General features: G+C 43.6%; 1 non-coding gene across 1 annotated transcript; it reads right to left on the bottom strand.

Moving 5' to 3' along the window:
- Positions 1–9,863: 9,863 nt before the first annotated feature.
- Positions 9,864–9,937, bottom strand: trnat-agu. The gene has a single exon. It is a non-coding gene; the product is annotated as a tRNA-Thr (tRNA).
- Between the last annotated feature and the right edge of the window lie 1,742 nt (positions 9,938–11,679).

Below are 11,679 nucleotides of genomic sequence, written 5' to 3'. Positions count from 1 at the left end.
ATGAAGGAGGGAGGGATGAAAGTGGGGATGTGAGGAACAATGGAAGGAGAGGTGGATGGATAGAGTTCTTTAAGAGATTCATGAAGAGTGTGTTGGATTTCCAGCTACAAAGAGACGGACGACGAGAGAGACCCTCCTCATGTGGACGGGGTGAGAAACAACTGGGCCAATCACGTAATGTAGCGGGTTGGTTATAGGGCCCAGGACATTTTTTCCATTTTCAACAAATGCCAACAACTCTCTTTACACGGCATCATTTGAAAGTTTGTCCTCCAACATGAGCCCGACAACTTTAGCTTTGATTATATTACACATTCACTGTAGTGTTGTTTCAATAAGAAGCTTCTGCAATGTCACAAGATTTATTTCCATCCAATTTCACTTTCTATCTTTATGTCCAATCTTTATGCTCCGTAGGAAATTGGAGCCTTTTTTCCTGGTTAGCCTCACTCATTGGTGAGTGGTTTTCTTAAGGCTACACAGCTGTTCAGTCCCAATCCCTTGAGGTTCCTTCACATTGTACATGTGGACATGCTCTTACTTTCACTATTAAACATAGTCCTGAGTTCTACTGTTGTTTGTCTTCGATTTGATTTCACCAAAAGTTTAAGTGATTCCAGTTTTTAAAAATGTATTGGACAGATCTTAACCCAGTTTTAGTAGCCTCTGCTTCAATCTCCTTAGATGTCTTCTCTGCTTGTTGCATGCCAATGATTTGACCGTTCTCAAACAGACCATGACCACAGGATGTGTCTTTCTATATGACTGTTTAAGAAATGAGAAGCTATTCATTGCATCAGTTGAGGTTAAATAACTTGTTGCCGATTGAAAGACAAACGTAAATGCAGTAATTATCCAATAGCAGGCTGCTATCTCTTTGCTTAGTTAAATCCAGGTGGTGACTATGATGCTGACATGCTGCAGCGAAGGGCTGCAGCCAAACCCAGCTCTGCCCTGAGAGCGCTCAGAAGATGTAAAATCAAGACAGAGGTTGGCTTAACAACTCAATTAGCAGCTGTAATTAAAACACTCCCCAAAACACAGATAGCATGGATCTGTTTCTCTCTCTCTCGCACACACACACATGCACACACGGATACATGCTGCAAAATGAAACCACTGCAGAACAGTGGGAATAATGCACAGACATTATTTCTGCAGGCGACTGAGCAACTAAAGCAGCTCCATGTAATCAGTAATGACACAAACCAGGGAAAAGCTGCTCGTGTAGGTAATTATTAATCATCAGCAGCAACAAACCTGACTACCTCAGCTCATACGCTGCTGCTGCTGCCGCTGCCGTGAGAATACTTCCTGTCCTCGGTGACTCCAGAGGTTTATGCCCTGACTCTGTCTGCGGGAAGGAGAGAAACCACATTTAACCACTGAAGGGTTGTTTAGGTGCAGTAAAAGTTTACCCTGTTGTTTTGGGAGCAGTGCGTTCAAGTGCTGCAGACACCTGGAACCATCTGGAAATCCAGATAAATCGGGCGAAAAAAGGGAAATGTTGATTTTATTGCATGCAACCAACTTTCAAACTCTCCAGTGAGCGCATGAGAGCCCTTAATGCGCTCTTAGGTTTCAGTTGTGCGGCTCGGTTTTTATTTAAATTCTGCTCTGGCCACTGATGCTCTGAGGTTTCAGAGGTGGGCGGAAAAGTCACCAGAACCTGTGATGGGATTTCATTACAGCGTAATAATCCTTTATAGCTCATCCCGTCCCGCGTGGCTGTCATCGGCTCGTAACAACAATAAATCTAATCAACGAGAGTGTTCAGCGCTGAGAGCACAAAGAACACTTTTATTTCTCTTGTCACTTTTTTTCCGGTTTTATCTTCTTGTTGTGGCTTTACGGCTTTTCACGCCGTATTTATTTGCCGTTGTCAGAGTTTTTATCGTCCTGATTTGTGTTTGTTGCTGTTTCTGTTTTTATTCCTTTTTTGTTTTTGTCCTGTCTGACTGCTTCCTGGGTCATCATTACACACTTCAGGCAGATAAAGAACACTTATGCCCTTCAACTGTTTTCTAAAAAAAAGTCACTAAGGGGAAAATGTGCGTCAGGAAACACTTTTGGAACTTGCAAGTATACACAAATCGTTCATTTTCTACAATAAATACATGGACAGGCGTAATATTTCTCTCTCATTTGTTTGATTGACTTCTATTCGTCTGCTTTCAGGACTTCTGCTGCTCTCTTGAGTTATTTTTATGCAGAAATATAGAAAATTCTGTCTGCAGAAGAAGCAGTGTGAGGCTAAAAGCTAACAAGCTAGCTTTGTAAAGTAACAGGCATTTTGTTTCGAACGAAGTGAGCTCTAATCCGCGGCCACGTGCGTCTGTGCAGACAGTTTTGTTTTTAATTAGCAGAGGTTGCAGATACGGGAGCGGGAGGACTGAGGAGTGGACAGGATTAACAAACAGGAGGAGTGTTGGACAGATAAAAGCAGAAGGACAAAGGGAGGGTGCAGGTGGGGTGGCGGCTTGCTCTAATAAGCTGCCGCTGAGTCACATCATGCCGCCGGATTAATAATCAGCTCTGGATGGCCTAATTGAGAAATCTCATTGTCTTAAATACGCGAGGAACAGTCAGCGGCCAAGGACACTGGAGGAGGAGCAATTTCCTATTTCCTGCAGCAGAGTTTTCATCAGTTATTAAGCAGCATTGATCGTTTCCTCCGTTGTGCTCTATGGGAGTTGGAAACATTCGGGAAGAATGAAGTTGTAGGAAGCAGCGGTGACTTTGCGGCTAGGAACTTGATTTTATGGCTCAAACTCTCAAACTGAGTGCAAACTGAAGCCCCTTTCACACTGCATGAAAATCCTGTGTTGTCCCGGGTCGTAGCGTGTGTTTTCGGCGGCGTGACAGGGTTGCCCCGACATTTCGTCCCAGGTCAAATGACCCTACAGTTACTGGGAATTTAGCGGCTCGGCTCAGTTCGCCCACAGTGTGCAACATACCCGATGACGTCGATGTACCTGCCTGTGCGTTCTGATTTTGTGCAGCCTGTCAGGTTGTCACTGTAGAAGCTCCAGGGGTGCGAGAGCTACTCACTCAGATCTCAAACCAGAGCAAAGTTTTGATCCACGCCCATAAGGTCAGTCAGTCCTGGTGATCCATTTTTTCTTTTTTAAATAAAACAAATCAAATGTGTACCTGCATCTTATTACGTCATGTTCGGGGAACCCCTGGAAACCCCACCAACTGGGGGATCCTGATGTGAACTGCGATATGCAGCGATATGGCACACCTTTCTTATCCATCATGGCAGCACGCTGGCAAGAACAAGAGCTGCTCAGCACCCGCTCAGTTTGTTGTATACTTACAAAATTGCAATGTACGAAACAACAACGCGTAACATTTGACTCGCTGACACCCATGCTGCCGCTGTTTACCCCTCAGTGTTCCAGCGCACATAAATGTATAATGATGGTGTTGATGTGTGAGAGGGAGGAAAAACCCATGACTGCTGGCTGTCTGGAAAAGCCCACCAAGGCCGGTCGTTCCTGGTCAGAAAATCCCACGACAACGCGGTGTTTCCAGTGTGAAAGGGGTACTATAAACAAATGCCTCTAAATGAATATTTTTTTCCCTGAAGTTTCGCCGTCACGCAGTCATTTCGTCTGTGATTGTCATCAGATGTTTCTGATTTTCCAGCTCAGAGCTCATTGACTTATCTCCACTCGTCTCTGGTGTCCCATGGAGACTATAAATGCGATCACAGTTTGTCTAATTCAACTAAAATGGAAAATGTTTAGAACCATGCGGCACAAACAGACACACACACACACACACACACACAGAACTGGGTCACGTAAACAGGCAACTTGTTTATTGACCTTTTCTTTTTAAGTGAACTGATCTTTAATGGACTCGTCTCTGCCTTTCGAGTGCTGACGAACACTCGTAAACATCCGCCATCGTCAAACTCTTGTGTTTTTGTGTTAATTTTCCATTGTCAGTTTGCATCCTAATCTGTGTTCCACAACAACAAACTCGACTAGTAAACATTAGAGAACTTGAATACGCTCCAGACTTGTGAAATGTGCTGTGGAAACTGTGAAGAACACAACGAATCGCTGCCTGAACAAAACGCTTCCCTCTTTGGAAACACGGCTTTTATGTAAATTCTCTCTGGGGCCTCGGCCTTTATTTCTTTTTCTTTTTTGTGTGTGTGTGTTTGTTCTGTAGGTATCAGGCACATGCACGTCCTTCACCTGGCTCCTTAAAGCAGCACGGACCATTTAAAATGTACCGCAGTGGTTCAAACACCAGGCCTGATTCCTTATTGACTTCCCTGCAGCTGTGTTCCTCAGATGAGACAGAAATAGACCAGATTCTGAAAACCTGTTTTTTTTCCAGGAGTAGATGAAGTTTTTCAGGTGCCTGTAGAAACACCTCAGTGACGCATTTTCAGTGGCTTTAAGGGCCAAAATTCACACAGAATTACAGCCGATACACGCACAAAAAAATCTTTGTGCTTTTGCAGAAAAGCTTGGACATCTGTACACCTCAGATGTGCGCAAAACGTGTCTTTGCTATGCTCTTCTTAATCATTTATTTTATAAATCAAGGTGTCACTTCTTCCCAGCCTCTGCTCTTTAGCATGCATGTCCCTACACAGGTTTATTCCCTGCGCACAGCTGTTTTCTGTTGTAGTTAATTATTTTTTGCCACATTTGAGGTTGTTGCTCATTGGTGCCAGTCTGGTACGACTGAGTAATGAGATCTGTGCCTGCGAATTCCTTTATGGAAAGTTTCTCTAACAACGCGCAGACACGTCATTGGCCTTGTTCGCAGAAGTAATTTTGGCGCCTGTAGTGCGACTGATGTTCAGAGAGAACTTTCTCTGGACTTGTAAGAAGCTCTGAATGTGCAGGTAAAAAAAACAAAAAAAACAAAAAACTGTAGAGCAAACAGGACACCGCGTCTCCACTTCCTGTGTCCCACGGGTTTGGAGCCGGAGTCCAAGCAGCGCTGACCCGACCACCTTCACTGGTAGACTCACTGGTGACGGATTAATGCCTGAGCCGCAAGGTCAGACAGATGCAGTCAGTGTTAAGACGGATTCTTAAATTATTCTGGAGCAGAAAATGAAATAGAAATTGGGTAACAGTGTTACCCAGTGGAAAAAGAAGGCTTCTCCATCATTTTTGTTTGGTAATCCTTGATTTATTTTGAAATCGTGCCTTACCCTGTGTGTTTTAGTTAGTAGTACGCTGTCAGTGTTCCCTTCTTCCTACATTATAATTATATGCACATGGTCTAATTATGCAAATAAGGAAATGGCATTGCCCGTCAAGTCATTGTGGTGTCACATTCTGTTTTTATAGTGTTTACTAATCTAAAACAAAACTTCTCAGAAACATATTTTACGTGTTTTAATTTGGGCCAAGAGGTGGAGCTTACGATCTATACTGCAGTGAACCACCAGGGGGAGCTCTATTTACTTGGGCTTCACTCTTCAGGAGCTGTCATGGAGTCCACTTTCTTTACAGTCTGAGGTAAACATGCAAACCCAAGACTGGAGTTCAGTGTCATCTGTTGCAGTTGGGAACATATCGATGGCATCGACAGGTCCAAGTGCAGCCAAACATCTTTGGGAGATTGGCAGCATGGATGAAACGAAGCGATGAATCATGTCAGTGTGGAGCAGCAGCATCCCAGAGGAAGGTTTCCAAAATCTTGGAGAATCTACGGCACCAAGAGCAGAGGTGACTTTCAGAATAAGAGGAGGCCTGTTCATTTTACTTAATAGTCACATTATTGGGAGAATGGATTTTGTTACACATCCAAAAATATCAGCTTTTATTGGTGAAGTCTTAAAAAGAAGAGACTTTTGGCCTGGAAACCAGCCCAACTTCCCCAAAATTAGTCTTTTAATTGACTAATCCTCTTGGTGAACCGCCTCCCTGTTTGGGTTCAGGAGGCAGAAACCCTCTCTCCTTTTAACCCTGACATGTTAAGCATTTATTCTGAATCTTTATGACCTCTCATTATGCTTTCACTATGATCAGATCTCGTTTCAGACCTCCAATTAACATTCAACCAGATCAGTCTGGTCACATGTAACCAGCTTCAGATCTGGGATTTAAAAATGCGTCTCCAAACAGCTACATCCAAATCAGATCTCAGTTTCTCTGCAATTTAACAATGACATAATCTGGGGCGCAGTCGATTATTTTAAACGCTGCTGCCTCTAATGGATCTCTACTGTAGCTTCAGAACCAGCTACCTCGCTGTGTTGTGTGTGGGTGGATTCATGACTTTCGCACAACTTATTATTTGTTGCTCTGAGCCCTGACATTTAGCTATTTTAGAAACCTGCACAAAACTCAGATTATACCTCCAACCATGCAAGTTTCCATTCTCGCTATAATCTCCCAAAATAAGGAGAAATAAAGACACAATTTACTAATTACTAATGAACAGATGTTTTTATTTTTCTGAATGAATGAGCCCTGTGGAGTAGGTGGTCTTTAATGTGACCCAGGTCTCATTGTGTGTTCACACTACCAAAGGAATAAGGTCATGTGTGTCCCATTCAGACCATCTCCACATGTGGATTGAGACCAGACCTCTCAGATGTTCACGACTGGACCTACAGTTGGCCTCTCGCGATGAGATTCCCCAGGACGGATGTTGATGCAAGCTGTGAACTGGGCCTTAGTTTTAAGTTGTTGCTCTGGCGTTTGTTATGGACCTCTGAACCTAAAGCTGCAGGGAAATGAACCCCAGCTGTTTACAGTTCAGTGTTGATTCTCCTCAGCTCCGGGACCGACTGAACTAAAGGCTCTGGTTCAAACCTAGCAGCTGTTTATTCAACCTACTAATGTTTGAAGAGAAGCCTTCGGGGCAAACACGGTGAAGCACATCGTCTAGTTGTAGTTATTATTCATTGATTCCGTTTTTTTTTTTTTTTTTTTTTTTTCCCCACTGATGTGTGCGCTGTATCTGTTGGAGGACGCTCTATCCCACGACCACCCAGCGTTTGTTACGAGCTAATGAAATGTGCGGCTGAACTTTTTGTGCAGGTCCGTCTGTGGTTTGTTTTCGTCTCCGCCAGGTCGCAATTAGCGCTCGTTGTTTGTCAAACAAGCGGCCGTCAGCGCTGCGGGTGTCCCTGGAGAATGCTAAACAAAGCGTGTCGGCCCTGAGATGGCTCGGCTCAGATTGTGTAACCAGAGCAAAGCCACTGAAACCGTACAAATGGACCCCGGCTTTAATGACTGTTCCGTGTTTGTGCGCGTACAGGAAAGACACAAACGCTGTCGTAAAAAAGCAGTTCATGCTGGACAACACGGCGTGCGAACGCAATCGTTTACAGAGTTTTGTTCTGCTTTACAAGACTAAACACAGCGATTGTGTATTGTACAAAGTGAGTTTGAAATGCAGCAGGACTTCGGCTGATGGATGATTGCGAGATGAACCGTTTCCATGGAGACTAAATGATCAGATGCATGTGTTTGCATCAGAACATCGGTCACTGCACTAATGAAGAGGTTCTGCTGACGAGGAACATCGCATCTACCGGAACAGAAGAACAACAGAAGAAGAAGAAAAGTGGAAAAGAGGCATGAAGAGAAGGAGGAGAAGGATGTGAAGAAGATGCAAGAAGAAAAAGGAAGACTGGACTGTCCCCGAAAGTGTCCCCAATTTTAGCTTTATGAATGGGGAGAAAAAATGTTGAGCACCAACCTTTGAATAAATACATGAATGTCCAAATAAATGAAACCGTAATTGTCCCTGTTTCTTCATTTCATCTTCATAACATTTAATTCTTTTTTTTTTTTTTTTTTTTTTTATGTTCGAGCAGTCAATGTCCCCGGATTTTCACATCAGCAGACAGTACTAACATGGGGCCATGCAAACTTATTTTACCACTAGTGTGGGATTATTCAACAATATTGTCTCATCATCACAGTAAAATGGTCCATCCTTAGTCCATCTACTGCATTAATTCCTCTCTCAACCAGTCGAAAGTGTTGTGAACACGGGATTACAAATATTTATCCCAAGGACAACACCGGCAACACCACGGCTGGAAGATGAAGCCAACATGCAGATTGCAGTTCCTCTAATACCCAGTAGAGGCTCCAAAAGTGAGTCAATCTCCATAAACCGCCAGGTCAAAACCTTTACAGCGAATACAAATGTTTACAGCCTGGTACCAAAATAGTTTTGGTCTCTTTTCTCCTTCCAGTACAACTGACTGCTTTGATTGACAGGCCAGTGTCCTCAAAGGTTGCTGTCTTTTGCTTCAGCTCCAGTGAAACTCTACCATTTTGTTTATAATTGGCTAGGAGCTAGTAAGGCAACACGGTGACAGGCATTGACACCACACTAAGGAAAATCTATGGGTAAAGTTGCTATAGACAGTTCAAAAAAAGGTCACTTGGAGTTCTTGGGTTTAGTTCCTGGTGCTGACTGGTAGAGAAGGACTCAGTGATATGCATAAACTCCTTCTCCCATCTATATTGGCTGTTTAAACACTTTCTCCCCCGGGGTGGAGATACCATACGCTGCTAATGCTGAGCAGAAGAACAAGGTCACATTGAGGTTTTGTTCTCTGTGCGCAAACAGCTCTTATCTCCTTAATATATGTAAAATGTACATAAGCCACCACGGCCACGTTGTAACAGGGATGACAGAAGGCAGCGGGGATGTCAAATGCGGGCGAGCCTATTAAACATGCATTAAACCTGCCGACGGCCCACGTGTCTGCAATTCATTTCGGCGAGATACAATAACACGCGTGCCAGGAGAGACTGAGAAGGTCATCGGCAAACAGAGCTACCACAACAATGCTCATTATTATTCATTGAAACTGGCATGTAAACAGGATGGAGGGGGGGGGGAGAGAAAAAGCAAAAGTGGTGCATGTGAGGCTCCGACTGCCGCAAAGCTGCCAAGAGTTAATGAAGAAGCTGCTAGTCGAGGTAATGGAAAACAGACAGTCATGTATATTGGCCGCTGTGTTCCTGCGGCGCTTCACGCGCTAACCTCAACCTCTGGCATCAATCTGTCCGCATCAAAAGTTCTGCTAAAAGCTGCATGTTACATGAATGGCAACAATTACACCTCCGGGATCTGGAGCCGAGCTCTGATACAAAGGAGCCTCGCGTACAATAGGCAGCGTCTCTTTCCATGCAAACTAAACTTTGGCCAACTGTGGCGTGCAAATGTGAGCACATCCAACATGCTGACCATTGAGGGAGAGCCCAAGGAAGAGGATGTTATAATTCTTCTTTCAAATAAGCAACAGCCTTTGTCAACATTGTGGATGTCGTCCCCTGCCTCTCCAAAGCTCCGACACCACATGTTTGGTGAGGGCGCAAAAAAGCAACCAGCAGGTTCTCACCGGGAGACCAAACGGGCAAGGAGGTTTTCTGACTATAAACTCAAACATGTAAGATCAAATGTAAGAATGGAGCTTTAACAGCAGAACTGTTCTTTTGGATTAAAAAGGTTTGAAGCGCACACTTTTACGAAGCAGAATTAGGTTTTTAGGTAATTATATCTTTTTTAACTGTCTGGAAGCACCAAGACTTTTTCTAAAAGTCCACACGTGTGCTGTTGCCAGATCCAGCTGATGGTTTATGGCCCAAAAATCTGATCAAAGACCAAAAGCCTGTGGAGCAATTATCAAATCTTGTTTTAAACCATCTTTATAACCTAATTTTAAAACCAGGCCAAATTTTAACCCCCCAACTCTAGATAAATAGATAAATTGAACCCTTAATTGTCCTACAAAGGATGCAAATTGTGGATTATTTGTTTGCTCGGGCCACCACAGCCACGGACAGAGTGGGAGGAGGTCCTAGGACCCTTTGGCCTCCAAGCTGCACCTAGAACCTCTGCGTAAAAGGCACTGCTGGGATTTGAACCCAGGATCTCCTGTTTACTAGACAGGCGCTTTAACCAACTAAGCCACAGCGCCCCTATGGTCACCTCCAAACCTGGATTTCCGAATGCCTGATCTGGCCAGTGAATGTTCGACCGCCTTTTTTGTCAAACTTCAGTCTTTTTTTTTTTTTTTTTTTTTGCTTTATACGAAAAGGTTTTTGCTTTATAATCTACAAATGATTATCCACAACCACGGAGTAGGAGTGATAAGGAGTTGCAGAACCCTGTGTAATTCATTCTGAAAAGTTTTGCTGAAGTAGACGTCAAGCTCTGAGAATCCAAAGTTGGGTTATATAAGGAAATAACTCCACCTTCTCTCTCTTTAAATAAAGTCTGAACTGAGCTTATTGGGGGAGGAGAGAAAAAAACCTTTGTACAGCAATGTTCATCCTGCAGCTTCAATTTGAGGAGACAACCTGCAGCGCGTCAGCATTTTAATGATCATTCTAAAGTACACTGAAATATCTGGACTAAAACTTGAGGCTCAGTGAACCGCTCATAATGAAGTATGTTTGTGATGCAGGAGAGGGTGTCCTGCCAGGACATGCTTCATAATTCAGTGACTAACCCTATTTTTTATTTTTTTTTTTCATTAGAGGAGGGTGCAGGGGGCAAATACAAGCAAACGCAGCAAAATAAGCACAAGTGTAATAATAATAATCTTATGCAAATACGGTAAAGGGAAACAAAAAAATATAGATTTTACGAACTGATTTGGGGTGAGTTCCTGCTCTAAAAGTTGAAGAATCTCAGGGAATTATTCCCAAATGAGGATAAAATACAGACGAGTAGATTGATGCAGCGTTATCAGAAAAGCAGTTGTCGTGGCCATAGGTTTCTGAAGTGGGAGCTAAGCGGGAGCTAACTAGTAAACTGCCAAAAATAAATAAATAAATAAATAACGAAAGCTATGACAGCTCCTCAAAAGTGAAGCCAAAGCAAGTAGAGCTCCCCCTGGTGGCTGGCTGCAGCATACGTCATAAACTAATTGACTGGCTCCAAGGAAAGTCACCTAAATAATGACGTCATCACCGTATTTGCATAATTGTAATGTAGGAGCAAGGGAACATATTTTATCTTAAAGCCGGACGTTATCAGTCGTCTCAGTCTAATTTGACGAGGCTGAAAAATAGTTGATGGTAAACCTCCTGCTTTCATGGCACCGTGTCTGTCCTTGCTATTTCAGGTGCTTCGTTATTTTCCGTGTGCGTTCTTCCAGAGGACCAGTGTTGTTCTCTCCAACTGGAAACTCAGCCTGAACAAGCGGGGAGAATGTGAAGAGTTTTGCTGCGACGTGCCCGGGGGAGGCCGCTGATCGTGAAGCCTTTTCCTTCACACTTTGAAAAGTTTCCCGATTTTTATTTCATTTTCAGTAGTTTTGGTCTACTCCTGAATAATTTAGGAATTGCCCATGCTTGTCGTGTGCATGGGCTGTGTGCAACACTGACTTCACACATCTGACCTTGTGGCTCTGTAAACACTGAGACAGTCAGCATGCCTTAAGGCAACAGGAGCTCGGGTGTATGAGACAATGACAAAACAGCCGTGTGCAGTGTGAACCAATGAAATAGCTCCTTGGTTTGTCTAAATCTGTCACTCCACAGACTATTGTGGCATAATGTTGCGGCAACATGCCACAGACAAGCGCAGAAATCATGCAAGACGTCTTCTGAGCAGCAGCAGGGATCCTTGGTTTGATTCCAGTGAGTGCACTGGAGTGAAATTTGTCTGAGTCTTGTTGTGGTTTAAGAAACAGTATAACTGCATCAACCTCAT

Source organism: Mugil cephalus, chromosome 15, assembly GCF_022458985.1.
Source record: "Mugil cephalus isolate CIBA_MC_2020 chromosome 15, CIBA_Mcephalus_1.1, whole genome shotgun sequence".
Lineage (NCBI taxonomy): Eukaryota > Metazoa > Chordata > Actinopteri > Mugiliformes > Mugilidae > Mugil > Mugil cephalus.
This window is presented reverse-complemented; position numbering and strand designations above follow the sequence as displayed.